The sequence below is a fragment of the Lasioglossum baleicum genome, chromosome 15, assembly GCF_051020765.1.
Source record: "Lasioglossum baleicum chromosome 15, iyLasBale1, whole genome shotgun sequence".
Classification (NCBI taxonomy): domain Eukaryota; kingdom Metazoa; phylum Arthropoda; class Insecta; order Hymenoptera; family Halictidae; genus Lasioglossum; species Lasioglossum baleicum.
The window spans coordinates 9,145,763-9,165,411 of record NC_134943.1 but is presented as its reverse complement, the minus strand read 5'-3'; the positions used below and the strand labels follow the sequence as shown (position 1 = coordinate 9,165,411).

At 50.7% G+C, this 19,649-nt stretch overlaps 1 protein-coding gene across 1 annotated transcript in view; it reads right to left on the bottom strand.

The window, feature by feature from the left end:
* Window positions 1–1,546: 1,546 nt before the first annotated feature.
* Window positions 1,547–19,649, bottom strand: part of LOC143216159 (uncharacterized) — an 89,157-nt gene continuing 71,054 nt past the window's right edge. The window contains exons 2-3 of the transcript XR_013010522.1: window positions 16,718–16,875; window positions 1,547–16,408 (exon numbers count right to left, since the gene is read on the bottom strand). The gene's annotated coding sequence lies outside the window, so the exon portion shown is untranslated. The remainder of the gene's footprint in view (window positions 16,409–16,717; window positions 16,876–19,649) is intronic.

The window sequence follows — 19,649 nt, the reverse complement described above, 5'->3', positions numbered from 1 at the left end:
GATGGATTGCTCCATGGGGCACTGTTCTCGCTGGAGAGCCACAAAGCGACGCCCACCGAGGGCGGTTCTTTTTCGCGCACGCCCTAATTCAGCCACGCGCAGTCGCAAAATCGTTGTCGCCGACTAAAAGTGCTTTAGTTTCGCCAGTATGAAAATGTACATTCTTCCACCATGAAATTTCTCTAGAAGCGCGAGCCCTAGATCGAATTCAAGATCACGGGACCTCGAAGAACCCGAGAAACCTACACGAGGAAGCAGGCCGCGACGGATTACAGGTTGATCAGGATCGCTGTTGCGTAACTTGTGAGGGAGACGACGGAAACGATACTCGCCCTCGGGTTAGCTCTTCGGGCAATTAAATCGTTGAGGAATCGCGAAACGGTCCGCGAATCTCGTCGGTTGCGCCGATTCGCTGCCGGTATCTGGACTATCGGCCGTTCCGAGCGGGTACTTTACGACCGAAAGCGCGAGAGAAGTGAGAGTGTGAACGCGCTCGTTCGAGAAAAGAGGCAGACGAAGAGGACTCGCCTCTCTCTCTCTCTCCGGGCGTAAGGAGCAAGGAGAAAGAAAGAGGATCGAGAAAACCGAGAGCGGAGAGAGCGACGGCTGCTGGAGAAGCGGTAGCAACACACCACACACCAGCAGCAGCAGGCGGCAGCTGCGCTCGCAGAGCCAATAACCTTGTTTCGAATCATCTTACTCGCGTAACGCGACGGCGGACCGAGTTACGCTACAGGAGGATTCAGAGACGCGTATCATCGGAATCTTCCTACAATAGGATCCGGAAGGCTTATCTCTGCTTTCGAACACGCTGTCCCGCGTTCTCTTTCGATTCCCTCTTGTCTATTTGCAGGCACAAGTCTCTCTTTGCCAAAGGGAACGGAGCTTGATGGAGAGACAACTTTGAAGTAGAACGTTAGAAGGGAAGCGAATGCGTTGATCGTGATTGCCTCTACCTTAAACGATCCCCGATACTTGCGACGCGAGTATTAGGTTGCTGCACAGGAAACGTCCGCTTCTAAATAAATTTATGCATCAGAGACAGCATAATTCTAATCGACAAATTCTGCGAATTGAATTTTTTAGATCGTTCTTTATTTTCGAGGTTGTCGACATTCTGCAGTGTTCTTCATCGATGAGGAACAGGTCGTCGATTGATCGACACATTCTGATAAAACATCGCACTATAATTTTTCCACTCATATAAAAAGAATACTCGAGAAAATATCTGGGTAAATAAAAATTGAAGATACGACCAATGTGATCAGTTTTGTACCTTAAAATTATGTGTAATAGACCTTTAAATCGACAAATTCTGTGAATTCTTTTTCAGATCGTTCTTCATTTTCGAGGTTGTCGACATTCTGCAGTGTTCTTCATCGATGAGGAACAGGTCGTCGATTGATCGACACATTCTGATAAAACATCGCACTATAATTTTTCCACTCATATAAAAAGAATACTCGAGAAAATATCTGGGTAAATAAAAATTGAAGATACGACCAATGTGATCAGTTTTGTACCTTAAAATTATGTGTAATAGACCTTTAAATCGACAAATTCTGTGAATTCTTTTTCAGATCGTTCTTCATTTTCGAGGTTGTCGACATTCTGCAGTGTTCTTCATCGATGAGGAACAGGTCGTCGATTGATCGACACATTCTGATAAAACATCGCACTATAATTTTTCCACTCATATAAAAAGAATACTCGAGAAAATATCTGGGTAAATAAAAATTGAAGATACGACCAATGTGATCAGTTTTGTACCTTAAAATTATGTGTAATAGACCTTTAAATCGACAAATTCTGTGAATTCTCTTTCAGATCGTTCTTCATTTTCGAGGTTGTCGACATTCTGCAGTGTTCTTCATCGATGAGGAACAGGGCGTCGATTGATCGACACATTCTGATAAAACATCGCATTATAATTTTTCCACTCATATCAAAAGAATACTCGACAAAATATATGGGTAAATAAAAATTGAAGATACGACCAATGTGATCAGTTTTGTACCTTAAAATGATGTGTAATAGACCTTTAAATCGACAAATTCTGTGAATTCTTTTTCAGATCGTTCTTCATTTTCGAGGTTGTCGACATTCTGCAGTCTTCTTCATCGATGAGGAACAGGGCGTCGATTGATCGACACATTCTGATAAAACATCGCATTATAATGTTTCCACTCATATCAAAAGAATACTCGACAAAATATCTGGGTAAATAAAAATTGAAGATACGACCAATGTGATCAGTTTTGTACCTTCAAATGATGTGTAATAGACCTGTAACTCGAGAAATTCTGTGAATTCTTTTACAGATCGTGCTTCATTTCCAAGATTGTCGACATTCTGCAGTGTTCTTCATCGATGAGGAACAGGGCGTCGATTAAAACATCGCAAATTTTTCCACTCATCTAAAAAGAATACTCGACAAAATATCTGGGTAAATAAAAATTGAAGATACGACCATGAGATCAGTTTTATACCTTAAAATGATGTGTAACAGACCTGTAGATTGCAGTATCATTTCTGGATGAGAACGCTTCATGACATCTGCACTCTAAAATCGGACATATGCAACAGTACACGTGTAAATCGAACTCCATTAGCATTTGCATCAGGATTTTCTGAAGTAATGTTTGAACGAACGACTTGCTACTTGAACAGGAGCCAGCTTATTAAACCTCGAATAAGTCGACTGTCGAGATTTTCCAATTTTATGAAGCTTATCGTTCGATGGCATTGTCGTAACAGCCGGCAGATCATCGACGGCTCCCGTGCTGCCAGTGACGAGAGTTTGACGACCTGCAGGATAGCGAGCGCGCGTCGAAGTTAGCCAAACGATGTAGACCAAGGGAGTTCCGCGGAGCTGTTCTCTCTCTCGAGAGAGGCCCCGAAAAAAGAGGCTGCGCCGCCGTCGAGAAAAGAGAACTCGTTTCTCGGAGGAAACCGCGTCGGAAAGCCACGCCGAAGGGCGGATAGGCGCGGCCCGTTGTGGATCATCGTGTAGCCGGCAACGTTATCCGTCGTCGGAGAAGTTCGCGGCGATCCCGACACGCGAGAGAACACGCGTACTGGTTGCGGGATGCGCGTAACGCGATCCCAAAACTGTATCCGCAAGCCCGTGGTCGGTGTCGACGCGCGAAATCCGACGGGAGAGCGAGAGAGAACGGGAGAGGGGACGAGAGAGCACAGAGAACAGAGAGCGTCTGGTTGGGGCAAACGTGTGTTGTCGCCCACCAAAGCGTCGCTCGGCGTTTGCGTTAATTTCGACGTCGGTTAACACGTCGTACTGTTACAAAGATCGCAGCGATTCTATCAACATTCGATTCCACCAAAATTTCATTTCATTCGAATAATAAAAGTTACGTTTCTGGTCGAGATGGTTGAAAGTGTTCTTTCCGATGGGGATAGTAAAGAGGGACTTGGTGCGGCGTTTGGGCTGCTTCGGGCCCACAGTTTGTTGAGTACTGGCGGCCGGTGTCTGCGTGCGTCGTCGTTCGAAATATGATTAAGCCGGAGCGGATAACAGGGCAGGTGCGGATACGAAGCTCCGGGTGTAACAACCAAAACACACGCGAAAGCTCTGGCGCGTGACGAGACATCGCGCACGGCTGTCGAACTGTGTTGAATCGAGAGGCCGCCTGAATCCAAGACAAAACACGACCACGCAGGACCTAGTTGTTCCTCTCGCGGAAGAGGAGTCCGGCGAACAGGATTTCTAGACCGGAACGCGTTCCCGAACCTGTCCTCGAAGGATAGAGGAGTCCTCGAGCACAGAGATGAACAGGAACCCGTTCAGTGCGTCTCAATCGAGTGGAAGTGTTACGAATCGACCGAAATTTTTAGTGATTTCGTGGCGCGAGGATTTTTCGTGATTATTTCCAGTAGTTTTACTGCGATGGCCCGGCAGCGAGGTTAAGGGAACCGCTTGCATAGTGGAGGCCCTCACCAGAGCTATGGCTGCGCACCAGCATTTTCGCTTGTCCCGTCGTCCCCCTGGTCTCTCGGCGGGCATGGTCCCTCGCGAATCGCGCGACGATGCAACGACCACAAGAAAACGAGAGAGAGAAGGAAAGAAGGAGACGGAGCTGGACTGGCAGTCGAGTTAGGACTCTCGGAGGGAGCGGGAGAGAGAGAAGGAGAAGAAGAAGAAAGAAAACGAGGGAATGAGAGGGAGAGAGTAGGAGGAAACAGAAAGGAAGGGCAGGAGGTGCGACGGGTCGTCGTGGAAGGATGGAGGAAACGAGGATCTGGGCGAAGGGAGAACGCGGTGGCGGCGGATGACGATGCTGGAGGTTCGGAGGACGCGAGGGGCCAGGGGAGTACAGGAGGGGTACGCAGGGTGGAGCGGGGGGCACGGGAGGGGCAACGCAAAACCGCGTGCGGCAGGTTCGGGTTCGGCAAGTCGGCTTTCGTTGGCAATCGCGCTCGTTCGGCGCGCGAAGGTCGGGATCAATGGCCGTAGGACCCTCCTGGCTACGGCCGCCGAGAGATCGGTGGGGGCCGGGGGGACCGGGGGGCCCAACGAGGGCCGGGGGGAGCAGGGAGGACTCGGCATGCTCGATCCTCGGGGCCCCGAGGCCCGTATAGTGGGGGAACCCCGCCACCCGGAGCCACAAGTTGGGTACCAAAAGAGGAGAAATTGAGTTGGCGCACCGGTGCACCCCTCCCTGCTCTCCTCTCCTTGCCTCGCCGCTCCTCTCCGCTCCTTTCGTAGCCTCATGCTGGTTCGGCCCGACCCTCCTCAACCTTCTTCCTCGGTGTCGAGGAACCGGCCCGAGAATCCGATGGAAATGCCCAACGCTCGAGACCGAGTATCTCGATTCTTTCGACGCTCTCGCCGTTGCTACGGCTGCTTCGAATTCGATCCTCGCGAACTGCACGATATCTATCTATCCATCTTCTGGTTTCGTTGCCCCCCTCCTCTGTTCCGCGCGAGGAAAATTCAAGTCGCTGCTCTCCCCCGTTCTTGGACGGTTGTGTTCTCTGTTCGCTCGCTCGCTCGCCGGTTCTCGAAGCGAAGAAGCGGAGGAGCGGGCCACCGGAAAAGGGGCCACCGTGAGAAATCCGGGGAAGAGGGAGTCCGGTGGCCGAAGGTCTTCGACCGTCGGTCTCTCCTCGGTTCCGTGGTTCGACGGAAACGTCGTTGATAACGATTATGGTGTTCGCGTCGAGCCGGTCGGCCCGCTGAAAAGGAAACGCTCCGGAGGGGCGCGTTCGCGTTCGCATTCGCGTTTTGCGGCCACGATTCTCTCCAGCCGCACTCTCTCTCTCTCCCTCTGCCGTTTCAATTTTCAGATTGAAATCGCTCCTGTCGGGGCAATTGACCGTTGTTAATTAGAGAGATACCGTTGACGATAAAATTTATTTTCCACTCGGTTACGTTCGTGTTCAATTTGGCCCCGTGCGTCTGCACCGAACAGATTTTTATAAACACGCATCCGGAAAAATAATAATAACATCGTTAAATCCCGTATTTTTTCCACCGTGTTTGTTTAGGGCTCGCAATCAATCCCCGATATTGTGTGCGCGTCATTGCGACGAATTTCCGTGAGTAAAATCATTTCCATTATTATACACAGTACGTATAATATCTCTACCGTCGCTGTCCTTTTGCCTGTCGATGCTGTGATTGGGCCCAAATGTTAGCCCTATTCCTTATAACATCAGGTAAACGCTCTTGTTGAAGATTTACGATCTTATTTTCGAATCAAATTTTATTTGGCTCCTTACAATCGTTACGCGAGCCTTTCATTTTACACAAAGATGCATAGTGTCGTGAGTTTCTAAGGACGGAGCGTTTGGGACAGCTACCTCCATATTTGTGTACCGCCTCTGTGCCAACTGCCGAGCTCCCACCGATGGGGAGTCCATTTTAGAGAGGAACCGGTATGGCGAGATTAGGTGGGCGTGAGCCACGAGTCCCAATAGAGCTTAGAGGCTGTCCCAAATTCTCCGTCGCGTCGGGCCATTCTTTCCTCCGAAAATGGGCCACACCCATGTTCTACCTGGTGGCCCCCATTGGTCCGCCGATCGTGTCTGGCCGTCGTTTCTGTTTCTACTTCCATTACTGTCATTCTTCTGCTCGTAACCGAGGCATCTATATTTCACGGCTGGTTGCCCGTGCTTCCGCGGCGTTGAAAGAGTCATCGCCGTTCAACGCGACCAGCAAAACCAGAAGCAAATCGAACAGCGCCCAACCGAAAGAGTCGTCTCTCTCTCGGTCGATCTTTCGACAACGAAAACTTCCTATTAAGAATAGTCACGTCTTGTGCTTGTAATTATTCGTAATTGATTCGATGTTGTTCTGTTTTTATACGAAGCTAACACTATCCACGACGTCCAAACAATGCCATCTCTACCGTAAGACCGTAGATCTCTGCACTATTATACATATGTATAAAGTCTGGCAGAATACAGGTTTAAACGCAGATTTAGTGGTTTTCTTTCAGCGATAAAAACGCTTGTAAAACATCGAGCTTGTAATTAATTCACGTTCCACCTAACTAGTCTTTAAGAACCAGAATCTGCATAAAGATCAGCCGCCTAATTATCATACTAGCTTGTAAGCACGGGCATTAATCTCCTTTTTGTTTACGCATTCATCATTCTGTAACGACGAGCGCAGTAAAGACAAATCGTTACTGTTATTGCCAATCTGTTCGCGATTTCGCGCGAACGGCTTCAGCCACAACAAAAATGATCTTACCTTGGACTGCCGGTGTTCATGCGCAACAATAATTGTCCGCGGTATCGAACTAGTTGAGAGCGATGAAAAACAAAACTGTTTGAAAAACTATACAGTCTTTTTAAACAATTTTTTTTTGCACGTTTGCTGTATACATTTAGCGCCGCATAAAATATAGGATCTGTCACAATGAAGGAATGAATCTTTTTAACGCTTTACGAACGCGTGCCACCTTTATGCCGGTAACAAAATGATTATTCTACTACGATATCCAACAGGTTTTTGTGGAACGCATTTTTTCCTTGTACGTCGACGTCCTCAAATCAAAAACACTTTGGAGTCGAAGCAATTTTAATTCCAAAATAAAGACATTTCTTTCAACCATTTTATTGGTTTTTACATTGTGCACAACGAATTGAACCTGTTTCCTCATACTAGTTTTCCTTCATACCTGCTTTCTTCATACAACAGTTGAGCTTCTTCCAATTTGTACATGTAGAATTTATTATGTAGAATTCAGACGAATTTAATGATATCAGATGATTGCATAAATTCGTGCCCGATTGTCATAGATGCTGCAGACTGCACTGCACGGCGGAGTGTAAACAAAATTATACAGCCATCTTTCTTTTCTAATTGTACAAAAGAATGGTGACTATACTGTATAACTGATTAATAAAGCTGTATTCCTCCAAACTTAACCATAGAATTTCATTTTCAAATCGCGCACGAACTTATGCCATCATTTAATATTAAAGCTAGGGCGAGCTAGGCTTAAATAATTATACCATTTACCCCGTTGCGACCGATCTAGACAAAAAAAGCTTATAAGCGTAACTCCTTACGCAGTAGTAGCATTATCACTATCATTTCAAATGTTGAACACTTATTTGTTGAAGTCACATCAGTCAATCCTCCCCTTATAATTGGTGTTGCATATTTACCTCCGGTAAGCAATGAGCCTTATACATAATAGTGCGCACTGCTCTGCCCTCTCCGATGTTTTGGACAAAAACTTGAACTGTAATTACATTATCTGTGGCGATTATAACCTTCCTCGTGTCACTTGGTCTGGCTAAAACAGATTTCCAGCAAATTCAAATGTATCCACAAACGAATTTGCATCTGCTGGAATTCTCTCCACAACTTATCTCCACAACTCTACATATCGATTAAACTCCAAAACATAATAAATACTCACAGCATATACTTCATACTCCTATTATAAGATCAAACATGGTGATTACAAGAGTATAATCGACTACTTAAATCATATTGAATGTATTTGTTTAGTTTCGAGCTTGTCCCTTTTCATGTAAATTTCAGGTTAAGAATTTTTTTTGTTTTTATCAGTTCTGCTAAACAACGGTAAACATTTGTACAAAAGGACCTCGGTCTGTATATAATAATAGTAATATTAATAATATAAAGAACTGTTTCAAATAATAGTATGGCAATTTTTACTGGCGGCTCGGAGTCACTATTTATTTACAGTTTATTTTTACCGTGGTCCAAAGTTTACAGTTTTCGTTATACATGCACAAAATCCGAGGTCTACTAATAATTTTAGACGAAGGTTGAACACGGTGGTAGACATTTGCGGCGAGAAATATGATAGAAACTCGGAAATATGTTCGATGGTGAAGAACGAGCAGATTCGACGGCAGAGGCGCGCCGAACCGGTGTGTCTCAGGGTCGGATGGAATTTAGGACGGCGCAGCAGGAAGGGCAACGTGGGCGAGAGACGATCGAGAGGACGTTGTGAAAGAGCGTGAGAGGAGAGGAGAGGAGAGGAGAGGAAGAGAAGCATGAGCGCGAGCAGAGAGCGATGGTTGCGGTCGAGGATCGGTGGGAGTTTGGGTGGCGCGGCGACCTACCCCAAATTCCAACCGGTTCCCGGCTCCCACTCGGTCTCCCCCCAGGATTTCGAGAGGCAACCCTTTCGACGCTCGTCTCGTAGGCCTACTTCTGCTCTCGCGACCAGAGAGTTGGTTTATTCTGCGGAGCACGCATTGTGCTCGGGCCCCTCGCCTCTCCCGTTGCCCCTGTTCTTTCGTTACGCGAAATCCCGCACTCGCCGACGGATCCGTTTCGCTCGTTTCGCCTCGTTCCCGCTCCGCCCGCCCCCTTGCACTCTTTTACTCACTCTCTCTCTCTCCCACAGCCCTCTCTCTCTCTCTCACTCTATGTGTGTATCATGGTCTCTGTCGAGCCTTTTATCCCCCTCGCGTTGCATCGTGCCAGCGCACCAGGCACCAGGTAGCTGCTGCCGTTGGCGTACGCACCGCGCGGCCAACGTACACTCTGGTTCTTTCAGCGTCGGAAAAAGTGGTTTCGATTCGATGAGTACGCGCCGGGTTCGACCAGTTTCGCGGGGCGAACGCCCGACGGAACAGCCATCGGCCGGAATAAGGACACCGGAGCGGAGCGGAGCAGAGCGAGGCATAGCTAGGCAGAGCGGAGCAGAGGAATTGCGAGAATATCTCTCCGCGATTATTCGGGAGCGAGGACCGACCGGTTTCGTAATTGCCGCGGGAAACGCGCGCGGAACGCTATGTCGCGATCACGGGTTGCTCACGCTCGCTCTTCGGGTCGTTGGTCGTTTTTATCGATGGTCGCGGGGGGGCGCGCGCGATGAAGATCCTCTGCCGCGAACCGGCTGATTACGGTATCGTATTATTTTAATGCGAACATTTTAATATCGCGTAAAATATCGCGTTACCGAGCCTGATTACAGCGCAGCGACCGGCTACGATATTAATAACGCTTCATTTGTATAACGTAATATTCCTACGGGGAAACGAGAAAATCTGACGGGGCCGGACTTTGTAAATAGGCTTTGAATAAATATCATTAAATTTCACGTTCGATCATTTTCGATGGTTAATTACGGTCTCTCTCTCTCTCTCTCTCTCTCTCTCTCTTTCTCTTCGTTCGTGTCCGCCGCGCGGAGACGAGTTCGTTCCGTGTCGAGCTGAATTTTTGTCGAGAGTTTATACCGTATTCTCGTCGCGTTTATGGGTTCTGATCGTTCACGGTCCGAGGAGCGTCGCGCGGATTTCGCGTCGAATCCGCGCCGACCGCAAGGAAACCGGCTTCGAGAATATTTATTTCTATTTCGCCGGTGGCCGAACACGGCCGGCAGGGAAATCGCGAAAAAAGGGCGAATCGATCGTCCGAGGCGCGTCCATTACGCTTTATTATTCGCTCGAGCCCTCTGCGCGATCCTCTTGGTGGTTTGCAGTCGATCGCGAACCCTTCTCTTCTACCCCCCTCTCTCTCTCCCTCTCTCTCTCTTTTTTTTCGCTCGTTTATTCGCTCGCTCGACCGCCCTCCGTGTCGTTTCTATTCCGATGACAGAAGAGAAATGGAAAGCGAGCGTGAGACAGAGAGGCCGGGAATCGGGTGATCGCGAAAAAAGCCAACGAATTATTTCTATCGATTCCGCGGCCTAACGCACGCACGTACGCGCCGTAGGTTCATCCACCTTCTTATCTTGGATTGCAACCCATCGAATTGCTGGCAAACTCGAAAAATCAACGAGCACTCGGACGACGATCTCTCATCGTAATTAGCCAGGCAATGAAACGCGTTGTCGCGCGACTCGACTCGTATTTCACCCTCGACCGGTCGGATGGGGTGTCTCTCGCACCCCATGAATCTTTTTAAACGACCACAATATGCTGTATTTATTGCGAATTAAATTCTGGTGGCTCGACTCGTTCCGGTGGTCGCGCTGAACCAGCTCCGAACGTTTCTGAAATCGAGAGAAAGAAACTGGGGTGCGTCGCGAGCCACTTAGGGGCGGTTCTGATCGATTAGGGGCAGGATCTGCGGATGCAATAAACGTCGAGAGAGAGAGAAACAGCCTGGTTTTCAAGGGGCGAGGACACCGTTGTTTAAACGAAGTCTTGATTATTGATACCTGGCTCACCGGGGGTGCGCAAAGAAGCGTTTGGGGTAATTGCGCATTCGGCCAATGAACCTATTAGCGAATCTGTCGGTAATACTGGATCTTTGCATGAATCTCCTGGCAATACCTATCTGAGAATTCCTGTCGGCCCTTCTCGTTGTCAGTGGAGGCAGCGGATAACTAATAGACATTTTCATTGACACTGGATGATTCATATGTCCCTCTCTAGATTTTCTTTTAAATTCAATCAACAAATGAATCGTTCACTTGAGATCCATAATAAAAATGGTTCTCGCTTCTCATCAACTTCTCACCACATATGTCACGATTAGACTGCAGACTTTCATGCAAAATAAAAGTTGTGGGTACTAATTCCAAGATACAGGAGCTATGTAGACATTTATGTCTTGTCTGTTTTGCATTGGATCTACTTAATTCGATCATAAATGCATAAAATCCGCAGTCTCCGGTCATGATGGATATAAAAAAAGAGAATATATTTATTTCGCTCATAACACTTCTCGTATTGGAAGGAACAAGCAGCGAGCCAACGCCAAGGAGTTAACTTTAGGAGAGGCTCATATTTGTCCAAGATCCTACGCACAGTTTGACGAACTGCCACGGTACTATAAATGTTCAGCGTGAAATCACCAGGCATTGGAATTCAAGGGAAGTATAAGCCATTCCTACGATTGGATCTGAGCTACCGATGGAGTATGACGAATCGCGGAACGTTGCGATTTTTGAGTATGGCGTGTGGTTTTCTGCGCGGAGCCACCGTGTATAAGCGCGGCGCGGCGCCGTGAACGCGTATGCGTGCACGTCTCTACTTTACGTTTCACCGCGGCACCCCTAACCGTGGCTTATGGTCGTCAAAGGGATGCACGCGTAGCCTATGTGCATAATACCGTGCATCGATATACACGGCGCGGAGTTGTGTGCGTCGCGGGAACGGTTGTATGCACGTGCAGGCGTCCGCGCGCGCGTTCCACCGAGAGCCGGGCTCCGGTGTGTCCGTGTGCCTGTGCGTGCGTACATACGTGTGTCGTACCGACTGCCTTCGACGCTGCGTCGAGGACGGTGCAACGACCCGCGTCGCGGATCGAAATTGCGAGGTCGAAGCGATGATCGAGCCTCGGTCCTCCAACACATTGTATACCGCGACCGGCGCGACCGACGCGACGGACGTTAAAATAGTTGCCTCGGCCGGACGTCGACGCCACTCGACTCGACGCCGCTCGAATAAAAATCCCTGCCGCTCACTCCTGCACGAGTCCCGACGTTTCGGTTAATCGGCCGACGCCGTCGCCGCGATCTTTTGTCGCGGCAAATAAGCAATCCGGGCCCTCAGCATCTCCTGCGGGCATCGGTTGCCCTCCGCGGCCACTGCTCCGACTCCGTTCGGAGCGGGAGCCGCCAGGCCACGCCTACTTGAGACGCTCTAGGTCAGCGTTCGAATTTACTTACTCGCGACGGCCGAGTTTCGAAGACTACGCCCCCTCGACCCGGCCGCGCGTCTCGCTCCCCGAGGCGGTCCTAGTTAGGAGCTCCTAAAGCGCGTTCCATACTCGCTATTCGTGGCGCCTAGGAAAACTATAGCCGTCACGGGGAGCGAGACTCGGCCGTCGCGAGTAAGTAAATCTGAGCGCTGCTCTAGGCAAAGAAAACGCAACCGGAGCCAGGAAGCCACGCCTACTAGAAAACGCCTACAAAAATAGATAGCATTATAATAGAGCTTCAGCTTCTCTTGGACTACTCTGAATCTGCTCAAAATTAGCTCAGAATAGATCGAGAGCCACGCAGCCACGCCTACTCAGGACTTACCACAGAGATAATCGTACTGCTTGCGAATTCTCGCGACGGTAGCTTGATTCCTGAACAACCACAGGTGAATTCGACGCCTGGTTCGGTTCGAGGGGTCTAGCTCCGCTCGATGAGACGTCGATCGTCCATAGTTTGCAAACGTCTAGAGACCGGAGAACGAGCGTACCTCGTACGATGCAATTACATTGTGCCGTAGTTTTTTTTCTTTCCCTACGCATCATTTTCTACGCAGCGAGTCTACCGGAAGCGGGGAGGCGCGGGGCCAGTATCATTTCCCTCACCAATTACCTGCTCTAATCTCATAAATAAGGAACTACCGGCGCACAACGCTGTCCGTTCGTTTCTCCAGGCTCCCTAAAATTCTACGTTTGCGATTAACGCTCCGTCTCGGGTCTGTAATCGAACGGGAATCTCTTCAATTATCTGCTTGTCCTGGCCGTTCCGTAGCAGAAACTGGAAACACGACGAAGAAGAGAGAAACGAAAGAGCAACGGGAGAAAAAGAGTTTCGAAGAAAGAATGGATGATTCGAGGGAAGAGGGTTGCTGGGGTTTGACCATGACGCCTCGCGACAGCTGTCCGGTTCCCTCGTCGGCGGTAGGGTATCGGGGAACACCTCGATCAGTGAAATACAGTCCGGAGGCCGGCTTCGGCATCGACACCGGCCGTTCTATTCCATAACACTTCGAGACCGCGATCGATAGCATCTTAAATGCAATTCGCTCGGTCTCGTAACAGCTAATTTTAAGCAGCCTATTTATGCTCCTGTTTATTCATTCATGCCGATACCACGGCCCCGAGGGCTATAGTTGCTCGTTTCGTGCAGCTTTTCCATTCGTCCTGCGGCCTGGCCTGCCGAGCTCGGCCTAGCTGCCCCCTTTTTCGAAGCCCCACCGACAGAGGGTCGCCGTTTGCCAGCCGCGCACGCACTACACGCGAGCGTGCACGCCGCACATGCTCCGCACGCCAGAAAAGTCGAAACCGTTCGCGAATTTTCGGCAACCCCCTTACCCCGCAACTACGTCGACAGAACTACCCTCCGACCATCAAGACGTCTCTCTGCTCGGAATGTTTTCCGTTTGAACAATTTAAACAGTGGGTCACGAAATTCTCAGGAGCAAATAAGATGATAAGGTTTAGTTCCACCAGAGACAATAAATTAGGAGAAACGAGACTAGCTTAGAGTCTCCCCTTTGTCCACGACCTGCAGGATTTCAGAGCAGAAGGACCATGGCTGGAGCGTCCGGGGTCCCCACACGAGGCGAACGTATCGAACAGGTGACCACGTGAGCGTTTATCGCGGGTGGACATCGTTCGATAGCCGTAACCGGCTGTAATCGAGTCGTAATCGATGATAGAGGAGCGCGATAACGGGCGAGGAATGGAAGAGGTTCGTCCTTAGCGAGCGAGCCGGCTCGTAAACTGGCCGATCGTTGCGCAACGGCTGTTACGCGCTACGCGGACGTCGCGGGTGGAACAAGACACAAAACAGAGATAGAGAAAGAGAAACAGAGAGAGAAAGAGAGAGAGCTCGACCATCCGTGGATTCAGTTATAATCGGGACTGAAAGTCACCGAATAAACTCGCCGGTCGGTTAACGGTTCCTTGGCAGGATCTCCCGCCGCACGCGCGAACACGAGAGTTACATTAGCCTGGGGCCGAGACAGCGATACCGTGTAATAGCGCCGAGCGGAATCGCGAGAGAGACGAGGTTCTCGCTTTATTCGCCGAGGCTGACCTTACGCGATACTCGCTCGCCACGCCGAGCCGGTAACAAGGCCTACGAGAGACGATCCGCTACCGTGGTTCAACACTTCTGACACGATCAACTTGATTTAGGGCTGCGCGACGATGTAGGGTTGGGATCTTACAAGTCGGTACGATCGAGATACAGGTTCATCGCGTTTGTTTCTAAGACTCTGTGGCAGCTATCTGTGGGAAGACATCGGCAGCGTTTGGAGGGTCCTCTATTTTTCTAGGACCCTAAAGTGGCAATCTGTGAACAGCTGAACTGTTGGCGTGCTTGTCGACATCTACATGAATAGAAACGGAGGACCAGGGGAAAAATGTTGAGGGTGCGTCTTTCTCTATTTTTCTAGGACCCAAAAGTAACAACCTGTGAGACGTGTGACGATTAGCCTTCCAAACAAGTCTCAATTGTACAGACGCAGGATCAAGCCTTCGAGGATCAAGCCAGTTCTCAGGTTTTCGAATCGCAGCGAATTAAAGGGAGTCCCCGTCTGACTTTCCCTAATTTCCTGGGATTCTAAAGGTCCCGATCCCGCGCAGCTCGTCGAGGGTCGAAGGCGAGAGCGTTGCCGAGGGTTGTTTCGGGAAGCTCGCTGGGCCGGGGATCAGCGATATTGGATCGGGTTCTCGCGTTCCCGTTGCCTAATCCGCGGCAAATAACGCTCCGGAGGGATTCCGGAGTTACACGGGTGCCGCGAACGACAGTTGAACCGGGCAGGAGCGGAAGAGTGTCCTCTCGAGGTGGTCGCGCAACGTTTAACGAGGATTACGTTAACTCGCGGGGCACGATAACGACGCGGGGTACGTGTGCACAGGCGGTAGAAATCCGCGCGATCGTTCGCTGGCAGGCACGCCCGCGTACGAAAGACGGGAGGAGGCGACTGCGAGCGAAACGACTATTCTATGGCGTAACTATACGGCCCACTAAAACTCGCCCGTTGCATAATTCCGAAGCGGTGGCGCGAGTCCGAGAGACCGGGTACCTACACGTTCCGAGGGACCTTCTCTCTGTTCCTCGACCGGTCCCACGAGCTTCTTCTCTCCCTTTCGCGTGTCTCCGCTTTGTCTCTTTTTCTTCTGCGTTGTTCCAGCATCGTTCCCCCCTTCCCCATCCTGTTTCTTCGCGGATCTCTCGCGGAGAGCATTTCCTCGTCGGTCGGCGCGAGCGAGAGCGAAAGCTCGATCGTAATAGAGTCCTCGCGAGCCGATTTCGAGGCGCCGAGACGCGTGGGCGTCCAGAGAGTTGCTCAATCCCCGAGCGAATTCGCGAAAAATGATCGATCCACAGCGTTTTCGAGGAGGAAAGAGATCGAAACTGTCGCGGTTCGGTTAATTAATTGGGCGCTGGCCGGTCGATGCCGCTAGACGGAGTCAATTAGCTGTTTATAAGACGATGCTCGGGCCTGGGCGCTAATTAGTTCGGCGAGAGTTGCAACGTTTCACGGTGCACCGGTCGGACGGACGAGGGCGAGGGCGAGGGCACGCTCCGCGCAAGTTTGCATAGGGTTTATCGCTCATAACCCATAAACACTTAGCACTCGTTGCTGGCGCAGCTGTAATACCGTTGCCCCGACGTCGACTCGCCCTCGAGTCGACGTTCGACGATAATTCGTGCCACTCCTGGGAACACCTGTTCCCGGCAGGCCTCGCTTGGACGCCGGAGGAGAGGATGCTCGGATCTCTACGACGACCACGACCACAAAGGTCGCCAGAATTTTCGATGGGCGCGCGATTCAGGTTCAGGGTTTTCGTGTCTCGAGGCCGTTTATTTCGACGACGCTCTGCCACGCTCTGCCACGCTCTACCGTCGCTGCTGATGTTGCCTCGTCGTTTTCCTTTTGCCTCGTCATTCGGCTCGAGCGACGCGGCTAAAGAGAGTAGGTCAGCTACCGTAACGATCCGCGGGAGAGGAAACGAGAGAGAGAGAGAGAAAGAAAGAGAAACGATGGAGGAAGACAAGGCTTGGCATTGTGCAGTGAAACGAGAGTCGCCTAAAACCGATTGGCCGGTGCGCGACCGGTATTCCGGGCCGTTTCACGGGCGATCGGTCGCGAGGGAAACGAATTCCGCGTCCCAACCAGCCGGGGAATCCGCGGCCTCGTCGTCGTCGTCGTCGGTGGCCTTAAAGTATTCGCTGGCAACTACCAGATATTTCACCGGGAGAGTATGTACCGCAAACTGCCTCCATTGACCGCTGTCTTCCGTCCGGTAAACGTACAATCGTGCGAACTAGAAATAATGACGGAAAATGAATTTCAAGAAGAAAAATCCTTTTAATGAAGGAGCACACTCATCTGATCAGACTCGGGAGCAGAGTCATCAGTACACTGCGGATCTTTATGCAAAATAAAAGTGTTTTGCATTGATTGTGGGAAGCCGGAATAACATAGAAATTTATTTCATTCCTTTAACGACTTCGTTACATGCAGAGTAACATTGCAGCATTCTTGAATTTTCTAAATCTTTTACTGTTTTATATTTCGCCAAACCAATTTCTTCATAAATGCATGAAGATCCGCAGTCTAGTCATCAGCTTACATGGATGAATGTTCAGAGACTTTCTTGACCCCTCGAGAACGATGCTTGATTGCCGATTTCTTCCAGCAGGATCAACCCAGTCGCATTTAATTACTTTGATTTGATTATGCCTCCTCGCTATCTTCGATCTTCACCGCTCCACTACATATATCTGTACCCTAAATCGAAAGCAATGTCAGACGATAGTGTACCTTGGCCAATAGTTCGATCGCGTGTAAGAAATTTTGAACACGATTTACAGTCAGCGTACGGATATCGTCGCCGAATGGTTAATAAAGTGGAAACGGAGATTGAATGTTCGAGTCGCGTTGTTTTCCAAACAGCTTTTGGCAAGACGCGGTTTTTCCCGGCGACGAACGGGTTGAACGCGATGCCCAATCCGTGTGCGGCAAAAATACACTCCTCCCGTCTCCTCCTCGGTCCCAGCGTTTCGCGCGGCGAGGAGCGGAGCGGAGTGAAGAGGCGAGCGCGAGGAGGAAAGAGGAGAGAGTACGCGGCTTTCGGCGGTTAGCGCGCGGCGTCTAAAAGCTAGCGAGAGAGGAGAGGTAGAGCGCGGTGTGTCGGAGAGAACTCGGTTGGAGTAACAGGGAGAGGAGCGAGTGGAACGCGTTGGAAGAGAGAAGCTCGCTGCCGAGTGGAGCGAGCGAGCGAGCTGGCGAGCATTTTCGCTGGCCTTGACGCAGCGACGGAGGGCGATGCACCTCTCCTGGCGAACACACTGCGAAACCGGGAGCGCGTCGCGAGCGGACGCACACACGCTCGCTCTTTACTTTCTCATGGACGACACACGCTCCGCCTCGACGGTTCTCTCGGTGGCGAGGGGGCGAGAGAGAGGAGAGCCGTGCGCCGGTCGTCGCCGCGGCTTTCTGGACGTCCCCTGTCAAATTCTTCGCATTTTGCCCCGAGAAAATGCGAAAACGATCCCCGGCCAGGCTGCCGGCCTGGGAGAAGCTTCTCGCGACAGCGTTTCGCCGAGAGAAACGAGAAGAGGCAGAGAGAGAGAGAGAGAGAGAGAGAGAGAGAGAGAGAGAGAGAAGGAGAGAGACCAGTCAGATCATGGATAAGGAGTCGCAATTAAAAATGGATTTGAGTTTGAGATTAACGAGGGGACAGTCGGAGCAGGATGAGTGCGGGATCGAAACCGATCGTGATGTCGGGGGCCGGCACACGATTTCTCGTGGAAGCGCACGGACGCGGGCGCGCACCGAACACACGGACGCACACACGCTAGCACCGGGACGTGCAGGCGTGCAGGCGACGGTGCACCGAGAGGCCCGGTCCAACTCGCGAACGCTCGACACTGACCTCACCCAACGACTGCCGCCGGTGCACCCCGGCCCCTTCACCCCTTTCCCGCCCCTCGTTCCCGGCGAACCCCTTCCTCGGCCTCCCTTGTCCTCCCTTCGTACACTGCCTGCCAAAAGACAGCCAAGAATTCGCCGCAGCCTATAGTCCGCTCGTACGTTCGTTCGCCTAACTCGCCTACTCGCTCGCTCGCGTGTACTCGCCGAGCGTAGCGTGCCGCAGGTGCGCCTCCCCTCGAAACGAACGACCGATGGACGACCGAGCGTCGTCTCCGGTTTCGATGCACTTTTTACATCGCGGTCCCAGCCGACATATTCTACCTCGAGCCCATGGCGGATCGAGGTGGATCGAATCGCACGATTTTTTGGTCCTCGACCAGTTCATTGGAGACGGCGAGTCCCCGCGAGAAGGGGAACGTGTTTAGGGGCGTGCCTAAGTCCCAAATTACCTCCGGTTGGGCACCGGTCTCTTTGTCCGGCTCCGGTCTAGCTCTATTCAAAATGGGAGCAATGAAACCACGATACGTTACGATAGTATGGAACCTACGCCTAGGACAGGAAGAAACTGTCCTGTGGGGCATTGCCCTAGCTCCGTTGGCACCTTGGGAGCTACCAAGCCACGCCTACTTCGGACTGCATAAACAGATGCAGAAAATAAGAATCTCCAGAGCTAGAGTCTTAAGGGATACACTGTTCCGACTATACTGCAGTATACAGACTGTTGTGTAAAGCATTGCCCTGGCTTTGTTGAGATGAAGAGCTACGAAGTCACGCCCACTCAAGATCTCTGCACAAGCAGACAAGATAATTATTATATACATTTTCAGAACAAATTTTTCAAAGATGTCTACGTAGAGACATCGCCAAAGATTGCCCTCTTGGGCCACCTGGCTCCTTTCAGAGCTAGAGCAACGAAGCCACGCCTACTTTATTAGGTAAAAGAGAGTTTCCGGAAGCTACTAGGCCCAATTCACCGCCACAGGAGCAATATAATTCGAAATTGAAAAAGACAAAGTAGCAGCAAATCTTTGGAATGGCTTGCCGGTGGGTTCTTTTCGCAGCATAGTCTCCGGAGCGACTGCCGAACGAGCGTGGCGTTCCGTTCGACGGCGAAAGGAGTATCGAATGGAAGACAGAAACCGCAATTCTTTTCTTTCGCCTGCTTCCAGCTTCGTGGCCACGGTGCAATGCACCGTGAACGAGGCACATGGACTGCCGGGCATGACCGCGAACGAGCCGAGCTCGGCGAAATGACGGGAACGAACAGGAGAAGTCGAGGACGGGAGAACCTCAGGAGAAAGAAGAAGAACGAATGAACGAACGAACAAGCCGAAGAAGAAGAAGAAGGTAAAGAAAAAGGGAGGGGCGCAGCTGCAGCCTCGCGGACTGGATCCATGAGACTGACTGCGAGTTTTCGGCCCGCGGGAATGCCGGCCAAGCCGACAGGACGGAGGATAGGTCGGGACTCGGGACTTGCTTTATGGAGTTTGCGAGCCTGCCCCCTCCCGCGTACTACAGCTCACCCTGTTTAGGGTGCGGTTATACTGAACGCAATTTTCGATCGCATGCGACACGGACTGGTCGCGTCGCTCTCTTCTTCCGATGCAGTTTTTGCGCGAGCCTATGAA